General features: G+C 48.8%; 1 protein-coding gene across 3 annotated transcripts in view; it reads right to left on the reverse strand.

Moving 5' to 3' along the window:
* The window catches only part of VDR (vitamin D (1,25- dihydroxyvitamin D3) receptor), a 56,955-nt gene extending 50,109 nt beyond the window's left edge, over positions 1 to 6,846 (reverse strand). For 2 of the 3 annotated variants that reach the window (XM_008578850.1, XM_008578848.1), the window contains exon 1: positions 6,783 to 6,846. The gene's annotated coding sequence lies outside the window, so the exon portion shown is untranslated. Of the gene's footprint in view, positions 1 to 1,641; positions 1,672 to 6,782 lie in introns of those variants that run through there. The other variant, XM_008578849.1, reaches the window with a different exon arrangement.
* Positions 6,847 to 13,854: the final 7,008 nt, after the last annotated feature.

Raw genomic sequence — 13,854 nt, forward strand, 5'->3', positions numbered from 1 at the left:
ATTCACTGCTAAAAGGAGTATTTTCTCATACAACCACTGTGGAAAACAGTTTGGTACTGTACAGTAATGCCAAACATGGGATTCCATGTGAGAGCTGGCAATTCCATTCCTACATATGTACCCTGGAGAAACTCTTATACATGCACCAGGGGATAAGAATAACATCTTCCTAGAAGGAGCATCACATCATAATAGCCCAAACTGGAAACAACCCAAATGTCCATCACCGAGAAGGAGAATGCACACTTGGTGGTGTGTTTTTGCAACGGGATACTACACAGCGGTGCACGCTGATGAGCTGCAGCAACTTACATCAATGCAGATGAGCCTTAGAGACGTGACATCACGTAAAAGGCGTGCACCACAGAGAACATACATGGGTGTAAACTTCAAAGCCATGTAAGAAACAATATATCGTTTTGTAAAACTACATAGATTATAATTTACACAGAAAAGCAAGGGAAGAGAGGGTTCAGATCCCCGAACTGGCCAGCTACCCCTCCCCCCCGCAAAAAGAAAACGAAATAAGAAAAGCAAGGACATAACCAAACTTTACCCTGGGGTGAAGAGTGAAGAAGGGGGTTGCACATGGGGAGAGGCAAAGGGGGCTTTTAAGGCACTGCCAATGTTCTATTCCTGACTTAGGTAGTGGGTACAGAGTGTGTTACGTTATTCTCTCATCTGTACACAAGCATATCATATGCTCTTTTGTGTATGACATATTTCAAAGTTAAAAAAATAAAATAAACCAAAAGGATTGAAGAACCTGAGTCCCAAGGAAGCTAAGTAACCTTCCCAAGTTTATCAGCTAACAAATGACAAAAAGTGAAATCTTTTTTTTGGTGGCTGGCTGGTATGGGGATCCAAACCCTTGACCTTGGTGTTACTAGCACCATGCTCTCCTGTGTGAACTAACTGGCCACCCCAGAAAAAGAAATCAATTTACCAAATCTGAGTTTAGACAGGTGCTAGGACAGCCATTTGTGAGTTCTAAAGGGGCCTCTCACAATGACGGGTGTCTGGGCTAGGAAATCTGAAAGCAACTGCAAGAGCCTACTTTTCCACTGTTAGATTCCCAGTGTCTTAAACTAGTGCCTGGCACATAGTAGGCCTCAACCCATGTCTGCTGAATGACTGCCTGCACGTGCCTTTCAGGGGCCTACCTTGTGCCAGATACTTCACTTACATCACCTAATCCTCCCACAATCCTACAAGGAAGCTATTATTATCCCCAATTTACAGATAAGGAAACTGAGATTCGAAGAGATTAAGAAACTCGCCCAAGGTCACAAACTAGAAAGTGATGAAGCCAGGATTCGAGCCCAAGTGTGTCTAACTCAGACCCTGTGTTTCTCCTCTTCTACCAGGTTGCCAGCACAGCTTCTAACAGCACTACCTAAATTTCAGTCATCTACTAAGGCACCCTGGAGCCCCCGGTGAGGGGGCAGGCTGAGCATTTTCTCTTCCTCCACCTCTGTCTCCGGGCTCTGGCATTAGAGTGGCCTGAATGGCCAGGCCCAGTGCCAGCAAGCAGTGTAGAGCAGTGGTCACAGGCTGGCTTGGCCACCACGGGCAGGCTACTATCTCTCACTAAATCTCGGTTTCCCTCACATACACATTGCAGAGAATAACAGTACTTACCCCAAAGAGCAGCTGTGAGGATTAAAGGAGACAAGCAAAGTGGCAGGCACAGGGCCTGGCATGAGGCTCTCAGGGAAGGCCGGAGTCCATTTCTCCTTCCAGGTGTGCTAGGTTCAGGAGTCCTTAGGGGGTAGCCAGGAGGGGGAAAAGGTAGGCAAGGTGAGAATAGCTCCCCATTGGCCAATGAGACAATGGTCTCTTTTACCTTGATGTTCTTAACATATAGTGGGTTATCAATAAAGTGACTTGTTGGAAATTGAAAGAGTGTTTATTTGCCTTCCAGATCACTCAGGTCTTATATGATTGTATGCAATCTCTCTGCACAGTGCTGCCTCTTTTGGGCTCTTGTTTGCTGTTTTTAACCTGAGTAAGGTGCCCAAGACTGCCAGAGAGGCACCGAGGTCTAAAGATGCTGGCAGAGGGCGCCTCCTTCTGAGACGTCAATGTCCCCAGAGTAACTTTTGGGCAAACTGAACTTGCCCTCAGGTCAACTTGTTCAAACTAGTTAGTCTAACCCTGCCACTCGCAAACGTTTACTGTAGGCCTATAACATGCAAGACATGGCACTGAGTGCCTGTGTCCTGGGAATGCAGAAGTGGTAGAGTCCCATGGAGGTTAGGACCATGGGCTTTGGTGTCCTGCAGACCTGAGTGTGAGTCTTAACTCACCCCTCACAAGCTGTGTCACGTTGGTACATTGCTTGAGCTCACTAAACCTCAGTTTCCTCATTTCTAAAGTGCACATAACCTATCTCACAAGGTAGTGATGGGTCTGGGAGGCCGTGCTTGTAGTGCACGTGGCATAGCACCTGGTACCAAGTGAATGCTCAGTGAGGAGCTTTTCCTGGAGCTACAACTCCAGTGCCAGCAGGTGGCACACACTGGATGTGTCGCCAGCAAAGCCTTGGGCCTTGTGGGTGCTCTACAGGGCCTGGAATGTCACACCTTGCATAACACCTCAAAGCTTAAATTTGTCATCAGAAGGCCAGTGAGAGGCAGCAGCTTCCCAGGAACTGGCCACTGGGTCCTGCCCAAACTCCACTTTCCCGCTGGTGCGGCTGCCCACACCCTGCTCAGGACCAGGACTCTCCCCTGTGCAGAATGAGGACTTTGTGCAGCACCTGGTTCTGGGAACACTGCTTAGTCTATTCCTTGGCATGGGACCTGCAGGGCAGGTTTGCAAAACATGACACACACTCAGACTCACAGAGCGCCTACTGCTTCTGCCTCTTGCTCCTGCCACATATCGACCAGCCACCCCCAACCTCCCACAGCCAGCCCAGGGGGTCTTGCCCCCTCTCCCTCCTCACAAGTCACTTCAAAGGTGGGTCTTCCCAAGAGGACTTCATTTGCCCTTTCCATTTGTTAGTAATGAGAACACCTTCCTGCCAGAGTAAACGAGAGTCACTACACAGTCATCAAAGAGGCTCCCCTCCCCTGTGCCTTATGCCCCAATCTCTCACAGGCTGGACCTCTGGGGACTCTCCAGGGAGCCTGCCCTGTGCATCTGGACCACAAGGTCCATGGACTCATAAGAGAGAGCAGTTTCTCTTCCACATGTCACCACAGCAGGATGCAGTCACTGCCACCAACGCCTATAGCTTGTGTTGAGCAAGAATGGTGTGTCCCCACCCTGGACCAATAGTCAGATCAGACCAGAGAGTCAAGCCGTAGTGTCGAAGGGAACTGACTTCATCTCCTGCTACACAGCTTCTCTCTGGCACCAGCCTCCATTTCGCTTACCATTTCCCTGGAACCTGATTACAGGTGACCTGTGTCCTTTACCTACGTGGGCAAAGTTTGAGTGCCCTTCCCTTCCTGGTTTTTTACCTGCTTTCAGCCAGACTTTACCATAGGCGTGGTGTGGTTCCTAAAGGTCTGGAAAGCTGGACAGACAAAATGAAGAGGCTACAGATACGGGGGAAGAGAGAAGAGGAAGCAGGAGGCTGAGTCTTGGCTCCATCTAAATCCCAGTCCCCCAGGGTAAGCTAAGAGGAGTTGGCAGGCCTTCCTGTCCCTGTCTGAGGTAGGGGTGGGGCAGGAAAACCAAAGGTGAGGCCAGTCACAAGTCAAGGGTGACGGGAAGTCACACGAGTGGTGAGCTGGGTCTTGGGACAGGGTGTCTGGGAGCAGGGTTGCCCTCAGGGAAAAGACTGGAATCAACTGATAATGGCAGGGAGCAGGCTGGGGTGTTGGGGCTGCCCTCGGAGGTAAACAACCTCATTTTCCCTTCAGCATTAAGCCTCCCCCCACCCCGTCGTCTCCTCATCACTGTGCATGATCTCTGCGGGCTTTGGCGTGGCATTCACTGGGATGACTAAGTGTTCCATTTTGCCCTGGACAATTTTGGTTTATGCCCCTTGTCCTGGCATAACCATGCAGAGCATCTCCTCTCACTCTCAGAAGTATTCCAGTTAGGATGATAAATTACTCGATCACACTTTCTAGCATATCCAGGAGGGCACTGACACAGGAAAAGGTTAGGGAGGAATCAGAGAAGCATAACTAGAAGCGAGGCCCTGGGGGTCCAGAGGAACATTCAGGCTGGCTTCGGCCCAGCTGGATCCTCCCAGAACTGGTCAGTAGTGGGGAGGGAGCTGAGAGCTGCTGCCCAAACTAGGGCTCAGATTATCTCGGGGGCCGAGGCCTGGTCTGGTGGGTTCTGCTTCCTGTCATCCCTCAGAGGGTCTGGCACCACGCTGGGCACCCAAGACGCTCTTAATCAAATCCAGTCATTTCCTTACTTTCTTCTACCTGCATCCAAAGCAGATCTGCAGCAGTGACAAATGGAAGCTGGAGCCCTGTCTATCCAGCAGCAAACCGGAATGTCTTCTAGGTATTCCTGACTCTGGCTGTCTGGCCATGAGAACCTGACAGCTGCATAGACAACCGCAGGTTTCTAGCAGAACTTCCAGAAACTGATCTCGGCCAGGATGATGCTGCCTCCTTCAAATATGGGTAAAGAACTGAATCACTGGAATTCCCTCTCCTGTCTAGATAACCAATTGGTCTAGCCAGCTAGGCCCCAGGTGTTTAGGCTTTGGAGACCTGCTATCTGTTCTGGAGGTAGAGGGTAGGGGTCCAGAAAGTCCTCTTGGAGCTTCCTCTGGGACTTAGTCCCAAAAGGAGATCAGTTCTGAGGTCAAATAAGAGAAGAAGACTGAGAAATCATACACACAAATAATCATGGCACCCCGAACAGCACCCAGACCTTCCATAATATTCTTCCAAACAAAATCTAATGTCCTTGGCTGAAGAGGAGTAAGGGATCAGGAAAGCTTCCTAACTCACTTTCTTTTCCTCCTTTTTTACCCCATTTTATAGACTTTCCTTTAGCTTGGTAAGGGTTCAAGTCGTAGCTGATTAGGACCAGCCAAAGCCATAGGACCCAGCCAGAGCACAGACCGTGAATTCCCCAGCTTTTTGCACTTTGAGTCAGCCCCACAGCCTGGTTGGCCTCCCTGGATTCTTCTCAAATAGGTCCAGAAAAGGCGCCATGGACTCTGGGTCCCCTATTTCTGCTCGAGGATCTCTAGCACCCAAACAAAAGCCAGAGAGAAAGTTGCAGTCTTACTACCTCCTGGTCTGGCTGTACACCAGTCCTGAAACGATTCCAGAAAGACCCACAATTCCCTCCATCACTCAGATCAGGAAGAGACGGCGGAAGGTCCCCCAAAACACAAACAACATTTTCAGTTCATAGAGTTGGGGCTCCAGTGTCCAGATAACCCAGCTCTACCTTGGCAAATCACCATCACTCCCTAGCTTGGATCAAAATCTTCTTTGCCAGCACCATGCATTCCCTGGTCCCAGAACCTTCTCAATTTTTTCTGCATGCTCACCTCACTACCAGAGATGGGAAGCTAATCAGATCACTAGGCAGAAATGGAATAAGGGGCTGTAAAAGTCTGCAGTACTGAGGTGCACCTCCTGACCCTAGGAGAAAGATATGAGATGTAGATTTACCACAGAGCCACAATCCCTTCACAGTCAACTCCTTCTGGAATCATCCCATAGCCTTTCCATAACCATTGCTGTTTGGGTGCCTGAACCCCTATCCCCCCCACCCCCCCAGGCCATGAGAAAGACCGCCTTACAGCAGGGAGCTAGAGCAGAGCTGAACTCTGCCCAGGAGAGCTGCAATGCTCAGAAAGTGCCTGCCCAGTTGCTTGCCTGGGCTCTGGCCCCTCTGGCTGCAACTGAGCCCAGACAGGAGGCTGACTCACTCACCGCACGGAGGAGGAGGAAGAAGAGGAGGACGAGAAGGAGGAGGAGGAGGTGCCGGAAAGGCCCGGGCTCAGAGACCCACGGCTCGCCCAGACAAGGCAGACTGAGTCTCAGCCTTCGGTCCATGGAGGGTGTGAGAGAAAGGAGGGGCAGCTGTCCACCGGCCCTGGAGACCACAGGCTGTTCCCTCCTAGACACTTCCCCTGAATGCTCCTCACCCACCATCCGCAGACTCGGGGTCTGTCACTCCCCAAACAGAAACTACTCCCTGAGCTTCTTCTCCTGTAGATGCTTGCCCCTGAGTTCCCTTGGGCAGCTATGGACAGGCTCTCCTGAAAAAATAAATCCAGTGCACTAGGGCCAATTAGGTCTAAAATCATTGGTGGTTTAAAAAAAAAAAAAAGGTCAAGAAAAGAAAAGAAAAACACTCCACTCTACTTAAAAGACTCAACTCCATATCGCAGGTGACCTTACTTGGGCCCTACAAGATTATAAATAAGGCTACACACACTCCACCCCCAGAAGACCTTAGCACCATCGACAGCCAATCGCTCCCTTTCTTATTCCTCCACTCCATGCCAAGGCGCCCGACAGAGGAAGGAAACAACTGCTTCTTGTTGCCCAAGTGCTGAGCACTGTGCTAGCGGAGCATTTCTGCGTTGAGCTGCCTGAGCATCGAGGAGGTGGTCGCTCCTCTCGCCAGTCTGGCACGAACTTCAGCTTTCTCAGACCTCCATGCCCCCTGTGTCCCAGCCTCATGGCACGACAGTCTGGATCTCAGTCGCCAAGTTTGTCCCTGAGACTCAGACTCTAGTGCTTGCACCCGGGCACTCAGGTCCCAGTGCTCCCGACGCCCCAACACTGATCCTAATCCCTATCCCGAGACCCCCTTTCCCGCTGCTCCCGGGTCCGCACCTGGTCCGGACAGTGGACACGCTGCTCCGCGCTCCCGGCGCCTCCGGCTTGGCGGCTGCCTTTTGACAAGCTGAGACAGCCCAGCACCTGGCCCCGCCCCGCACGAGGCCCCGCCCCCGGGACGCCCCGCCCCGGCCCCGCCCACAGCCCCGTCGCTCTCTTGCCGAGATCTCCATCGGCGCTGCAACCATCTTGACTCGGAATCAACCACTGCACTGTCGCCTTGGAGACTGCCTCGTGAAACCTTCCACGACTGCCGTCCCCAGGCCAAGCCATACTTCTGCCCTCCGTGGGTCAGAGTTTTCGATGATTATGTGTGCAGATCCACGCTTCTGCCTGCGATAATCGGTGATGCACTCGCCCCTCCCCACTGCCGTGGTTCCACCCCGCCTGCTGCGGACGCCTCTGCCAGGTGCGTCACCCCCACCTGGGCTGACCCGCCCGGACTGGGTCGCCCGCGGGGCGCTGGGGGGCGCCTGCAGGCGGGCACGCGTGGGAAATCCCAGGCGCCGCTCGACCTCCTGTTACTTCTGCAGAACTCCAGGGAGCTCAGCCTCACCCCACGCGTTGGGATAGAAGAGCACATGTGGCCCAAGTGGAGCCTGGAGTTGTATCATGGCTCCCACTCGATGTCCCCTCGGCAGCCACCGCAGCTGACCGCGTTTCTGGCCAGTCGCAAATCTCATCCAAGCGGGCTTAGTCTCAGCTTCCCTGGTCCCTGGTTCCCAGTTACCCCTTCCCTACTGTGTGGAGGGAAGGGAGGAGGTACATATTATATCCTGAGACCAGGAATTGTGGATGGCTGCGGAAAATTCGCCTTAGAAAATTTTGGCTAAATATTACTTTCTATTCTGCTTTCCTGACTAAGTGCGGGGCACCCTTCTAGATGCTAGTGGGGAGGTGAAAAAGATGGGGTTCCCTCCTTCTTAGACTCACTGTCCAGTGAGAAAATGTATAAATAAGTAGTAATTACAACATAATGTTCTAGAATAGAGATGCCCACAAAGTCATTCAGTGGTTGGTGACCTCCCTTAGGCAGGGAAGATATTGCTATTCACCTCTTACAGAGGAGGAAACCATGGCTCAGAGGGACAAGCTGAACAGGTGAGAAACTGAGGCATAGAGAGGTTAAGTGATTTGCCCAGTATGACTCCGCTATTTAAGGAAGGGCTAGTCCTAGAGCCCAGCAAGTCTGCCGGTGCCATGGCCTCTGAACTATTTCTGAGACAGCTACGCTAGACTGTATGATAGCCAGCCCCTTCCAACTTTCGATAATTGAATCAAGAGAAATGGGCCAAAGCTAAACAGGACGAAGAATCTCCAAACAGTAAAGATTGTCAAATTCTAAAATAGTTCATTAAGGGGGTATCATTCCTTTCTTTTTGGGAAGACTTTATCAAAAACCCCCCAGAAACTGAGGAGACACACATCATTTGATTGAACTTGGAAATGGACCATCTATTCTGAGAAACGGATGAAAGGAAGTGCCCCTTTGGAAGTTCTGCCAACTTGATGGATAGATTTTTTATTTGTAATGAAAGTAAAAGACTCCCTTTGCCCAAAGCATCATTGGAAAGCTAGCAGTGATTCTCATGGGAAGAAAAGTGTAAGAGGAAATCTCTAACAACCAACACATTGGGACATTCTCAGGAAATCCCATGAGCCTCTGTAAGAGATTGATCACTCAAAAGTCACTTTTGTGGTGCTTAATTGGGCTGACATCTTGCAAATAAACCTTATCAAAAGATAGTGGAAGATGAGTACTAAGTCTTCCACACTAACTGACTGTTAGTCTTTTTTCACACCTCTTGGTCGTAGTTGTGGTACTAGTACTTAACATGTGTGGAATGTTTCATAGCATAAAAATAATTCTTTGGGATATCCTATTTGATCTTTGTTGTAAGTTTTTGAGACAGGAAGAGTAGAAAACACTCCCCTTTGTACAACTGATGTGCAGAGTTGTCAAAGATCTTATATCTGGGGAGTGACAGAGCCACCTGAACCCAGGTCTTCTCTTTGTACATCCCACTGCTCCATGCTGCCTCTAGAAAAATGAAAATTATTTCCATGCACTTTTCATCTGGTGGATCACAGTCTATATAAGCCAGGCTTGTACAACTCCAAGGTTCTGGGTTTGGCAGATTTGCAAGATTATAGATGTCATTATGGCCTGCAGCACTTCCTGTCATTAGCCCCATCACCATTCTCTAACCGTGTTCTTCTCATCTTACCCCCAATACCTAGACTGCTTGCTCTCATCAGTTTCTCCAGATCCTATTCTCTTTCAGGTCCTGTCTATCCCATCAGGCTTTTCCCGATATCTCCAGGCCAAAATGATCTGTCAGTTTTCTGGTCTTTATGCATGTATTGTCTGTATTGCATGGTTTGTCACCTGATAATGAAGCATCTTGTATTTACCTTGAACAAAGATGGATTTTTTGGGGGGGCCTCCATTTTATTCTTAGGAGGAAGGTTATTTTGTAAAAGTAGAAAAGCAAGATTACATTAGATTTACTTCTCCTGTGTTCTGTTGTAATCACTAATTGTCTCCTGATCCTGCTTCTCTCTAGCCAGGTACTGGGAAGGGAGGTTGGTGTTCCATACCCTGTTCTCTTGAAGCCTCGATGACAGGCAGCATTCCTGCACTATAGAATTAGTATCTTCGAACTCTTCTAGCTTGACTGCTGTATGAACCATGCACCAGAACCTCTGCAGAAAACACTAATTTTCTCTTTCTTTTCACTGAAGTTAACACTTGCTGCATTCTCACTTTTCCCTGGGAGGGGTTGCGGTCTTTATGGGATGTGCAGATTCTGTTTTTGGTTAGTTCTCTATGAAAAATTACTTCAGGGAGCCTGCTAAGTGCTTGCTATGTGCAAGATACCATGCCAAGGCCACATGTTCAGATCCCTGTACTGGCCAGCTGCCAAAACAAAGAACAAAAACAGAAAAGATACCATACTATAGACCCAACGATCTATATAGAAACAAAAAAGCCCTTCCAGGTACATCCTACCTGGGAGGATAGATTCCAGAGGTGTCAGGCTGAGACCACCCTTGTGCACTTCATTCCACAGAAGCCAGGGAAAGGCAGAGCTGGCCTCTTGACCTCTCTGCCAGACTCCAGGTATCCGGAGGTGGCCTGGGCAGGTGGGGGTACAGTCAAGCCACAGGGCTGCAGTCTATCCTCAGCTGATGGGCTCCCCTTTTCTTCAGCTTGGTCACTATCCTTCCGCCTGGCTGATACTCTCTGAACACCTTGCTACGGTACCAGAGCTTCACCAGATCACCTCATCCCTGTGAGGTTTCCAGAGACCCTGTCCCAATGGACAGAAGGAAGCTTTTTTATGCTGCCCAGAGGCTGCTTCCAGGTAAAAATGTGCCCTTTGAGCTCTCTCTGGAACACTCCCATCTAACTGTTTGCTTCTCCCATTTTTTAGGGGCCTTTTTCCCCTTATAAATATTTTATGGTTGTGGGCATGGTAGAACTGAAGGGAAGCCTGTGATTCAGCAAAATCCCGAAGAACATTCTGAGAGACGCAGTCATGAAGTCATAGACACAGAAAGGACCAAGCTATCCACTCAGTTGGTTCCCTTGTTTTAGAAATAAAAAAAAAAAAACCCAATTAAGCCTAGGAAGGTTAACTCATTTACTTTTCTAACCCACGTTAGGATGAAAAGGATCTGAGGCTGTCCCCCTGTTTATGTTCCACATGGTGGAAACGGAAGAGGCTGCAAGCAACAAAGCCAGCTGAACAACAGGCCTTCCCAGGACAGTGTTTTTCAACTTTTTACTGGAACCCATTATAAGAAATAAGTTTTTATCATGACCTAGTATACACATGTGATCAATTTCATGAAACAAGTGATGTCCTGCAGTGTTTTCTATTATTTTCTCTGTCCTCCTTTTCTTCCCTCCTTCTTTCCCTCTTTTTCTTTTTCTTTCTTTCTTTTTTTTTTCTCTTTTTTTCCTTTTGGGATCCACCAAATTGATTTCACAATCCATTAATGTATTGTGGCCCAAAGTATTAAAAATCCTGCCCTAGGTTATGAGCTAGGCTGACTTGATCGTTTGCATAACATGGACAGGAAGCTCCATCCAGGGATTTGATTGAATCTTGCCTTCCTGAATGGCATGAGCAAGTTCCTCTCACCGTGGGATCCCCTCATTTAAAACCTGCAACAGGAGATTCACAGAAAGGCATTTGAGAGACCAGCATGGCTTACACATAGCACCCTCAGAAACTCATAGCAGCTCTACAGTGGCTCCAGGGCTTTGGTGGTTCTACCTCTAGGGTCACATGGTCAGGGTAAGGTCACTGAGGCAGCATGTACCCACCCAGTATTTGCCTTTGTGGTCTTAACTCAATTGTATCTTACCACTCCCCTGCATTCTCCAGCTCTGGGAGACTCTTTCAGCCTCAGAATGCTTTATAGCATCTCAGAAATCCTGGCTTCCTCGGAAGAGCACAGCTCTGGGGAGCCATGTGCATGCCATGAGAAGTCAGTGACTGCAAACTCAGCCAGCCCTAGAAAGAGTAGGGCACCGCCAGTTATTTGCTCCAGATCTGTCTGGCTCCGGGGTTCCATTCCCAGTAGCCCAGCTCATGTCTCCATCCTCGGAGCTTTTGGCACTTGTCTTTCCCACCTGCTCCCACATCCTCGAGCCCCGGGCTGCCAGCCTACTGGCCGCACACAGCGTCTGCTGGCATGGCAAAGCAGAGCCTGGGGGCCGGACGAAAGAAGGTGCAGACTCCCACCTGCACCTCCAGCAGAGGCAGCTCTGAGTTCTCGCAGGCTCCCAGGAATTTGCCGGGCTCCTGTCCAAACCCCAGCAGACAGTGAAGACTCTCCTCCGAGCCCCAACCCCAACCATGGAGACCAGCTGAATAGACTAGAGGCTCAGGGTCTTTTCCGATATACGACTATTTGTGGCTGTGGGTTTGGCAACAACCATGATTACTCTTGTAGGAGATGAAGTGAACCTCATTACTAATGCCTTGCGGGAATTCTTATTTTGCTCCTCTAGGGAAGAGTGTCTGTGGAAGAGCTAGTGATGAAGATAAATGGAGAGGCTCTTTGGCATGGGAGTGAGTGTCCTAGGAGCAGGAACGAATGGAGTTAGTGTCACATTGCTACTGAAGAGGTCAGTAGGGAAAAGCCGACTGCCTTTAAAAGAAGCCCCCGTTCCACAGAGGAGAGTCACTAGAAGACGATTGGGCAATGATCTCCTTTCCTTCATACCGATGAGCAGATGCCCCACAAGCCTCATCCTGGGCACGCCTGCATGTTTCTCCAGAAGAACGGGAAGGACATTCCGTAAGCAGCCCAGGAATGCGTTAAACAACTCTCCCTTGGGGGCCCCAACTCCAGAAAGATGTGGCTGTTGACAGATCTTCTCTTTTGCTTTTGGCCCCTGGACTGGGACAAAGATACTACAGACCATGGCTGCCCTTTCATTGTACTTGCTCGTTGTCCTATGTTGTTAAAGATGTCACCACCATTAAAACCGTTGTTTCTCATGTCCACCTCCACTTCCAACAGGATTTACTCTGGACCAAATGATAGTGATGTCGTGTTGCTTTGTATCATCCACATGTCCTACAGCCAAGAATTGGTCTCTCAATGTTTTTGACTGTAAAACCCTATAGGCCAAAAAAAAAAAAAAAAGGGCCATCCCCACATATGAGTATTGTTTTAGAAGTACTGTCATTAGCTAATAACTCAAGTCACACTATACAGTTAGGGTGAGATACATCAACACTAATGAATGTAAATTCGTATTTCAGGTGACAGTCTTGATACTTTTTGAAACTTCTTACTGACTTCCCTGACATTCCTCCTTTGCACTCAGACACTTTACCCAACATACCTGATCCATGACCATCTGATAAGAGGACCAAGTGATAGTGCTGGTGTCCATCTGGATATTTAACATATTAAAGCTTAATTTCAAGATAAAAAATCAAAAGGAAGTCATAATATCGCCTTCCTATGCCCAGTGGATCATGTAATGCATCCTCCCTTGGAAGCTGCCTCTCTAAGGATCAGAGAGGTAGGTTTCAGACCCAGAAAGCTCAGCCAAGATTAGTCTGTGAGTCACCAAACAGTGTAGAGGCCCAGGGTACTGCCTTGAAATACAGGTCTCACGTTTCCCACCACCCTGCACCCCTCTTCCCTCTGCTTTCCAGAGAAATGGAAGCACTTGTCTTAGGGAAGAGAACTAGACAGACTGGCTCTGAGGTACCACATTCCATTCTTTTCCTGTTTGGAAGTTCTCCCTCTGGGAGTTGTAGCTTCTGTATTCTGTATTTAGGATGGTTTGTCTGGGGCCCTTGTCATTAGTTTGGTCCTACAGACACTTGAGTTTGAAATAGTCCTACCTTTAAAATATAAAGGAATTTGGATTAGTGGTCTCCTTGTGCCTGGTGATGTCTCTGACACATTTCTACAAGGTCCCAGGGATTGAGACTGCAGGGAGAGTGGGACAGCAAGTCAAGTTTATAGTGTATGGTAAAGAGTTTGGGCTTGCACTGCTTCTTATTGGCTGAGTGACTTTGGGCAAATGACTTAATCTCTCCGAGCATCAGTTTTGCTGTCAGTAAAATGGGGATAAATAATAGCCATAGGGTTTTTGATTTCATAGGGTTGTTGAGGACATTAAATGAAATAACCTATGTAAAACCTTTAGCATTATTCCTGGCACATAATAAGTACTCAATGAATATTAACTTACTAGCTAATAGCTATTTATTGTAGTCATTAGCAAAGCCTCTTAAAATTGTCATGGTCTCTGGAGTCTCAACAAGATATTACACTTTACCTTGGTCTCTAATTCTTATCTTACTGATTAGGAAGGAAAGAGGGCTGGAAGGGAGGAAGAAAAGAAAGGAAATGTAAGAGGGAAAAGGGAAGGGAGTGCTCAGTCTCATTGTGATTTTTTTTTTTTAAATGACTGATAAGGGGGCCGGCCCGGTGGCGCACTGGATAGTGCGCCGCTTGGGAGGCGCAGCGGCGCTCCTGCCCGAGGGTTCGGATCCCGCATACAGACCGGTTCCTGCTCACTGGCTGA

Source organism: Galeopterus variegatus, unplaced genomic scaffold, assembly GCF_000696425.1.
Source record: "Galeopterus variegatus unplaced genomic scaffold, G_variegatus-3.0.2 Scaffold1774, whole genome shotgun sequence".
Taxonomy (NCBI): domain Eukaryota; kingdom Metazoa; phylum Chordata; class Mammalia; order Dermoptera; family Cynocephalidae; genus Galeopterus; species Galeopterus variegatus.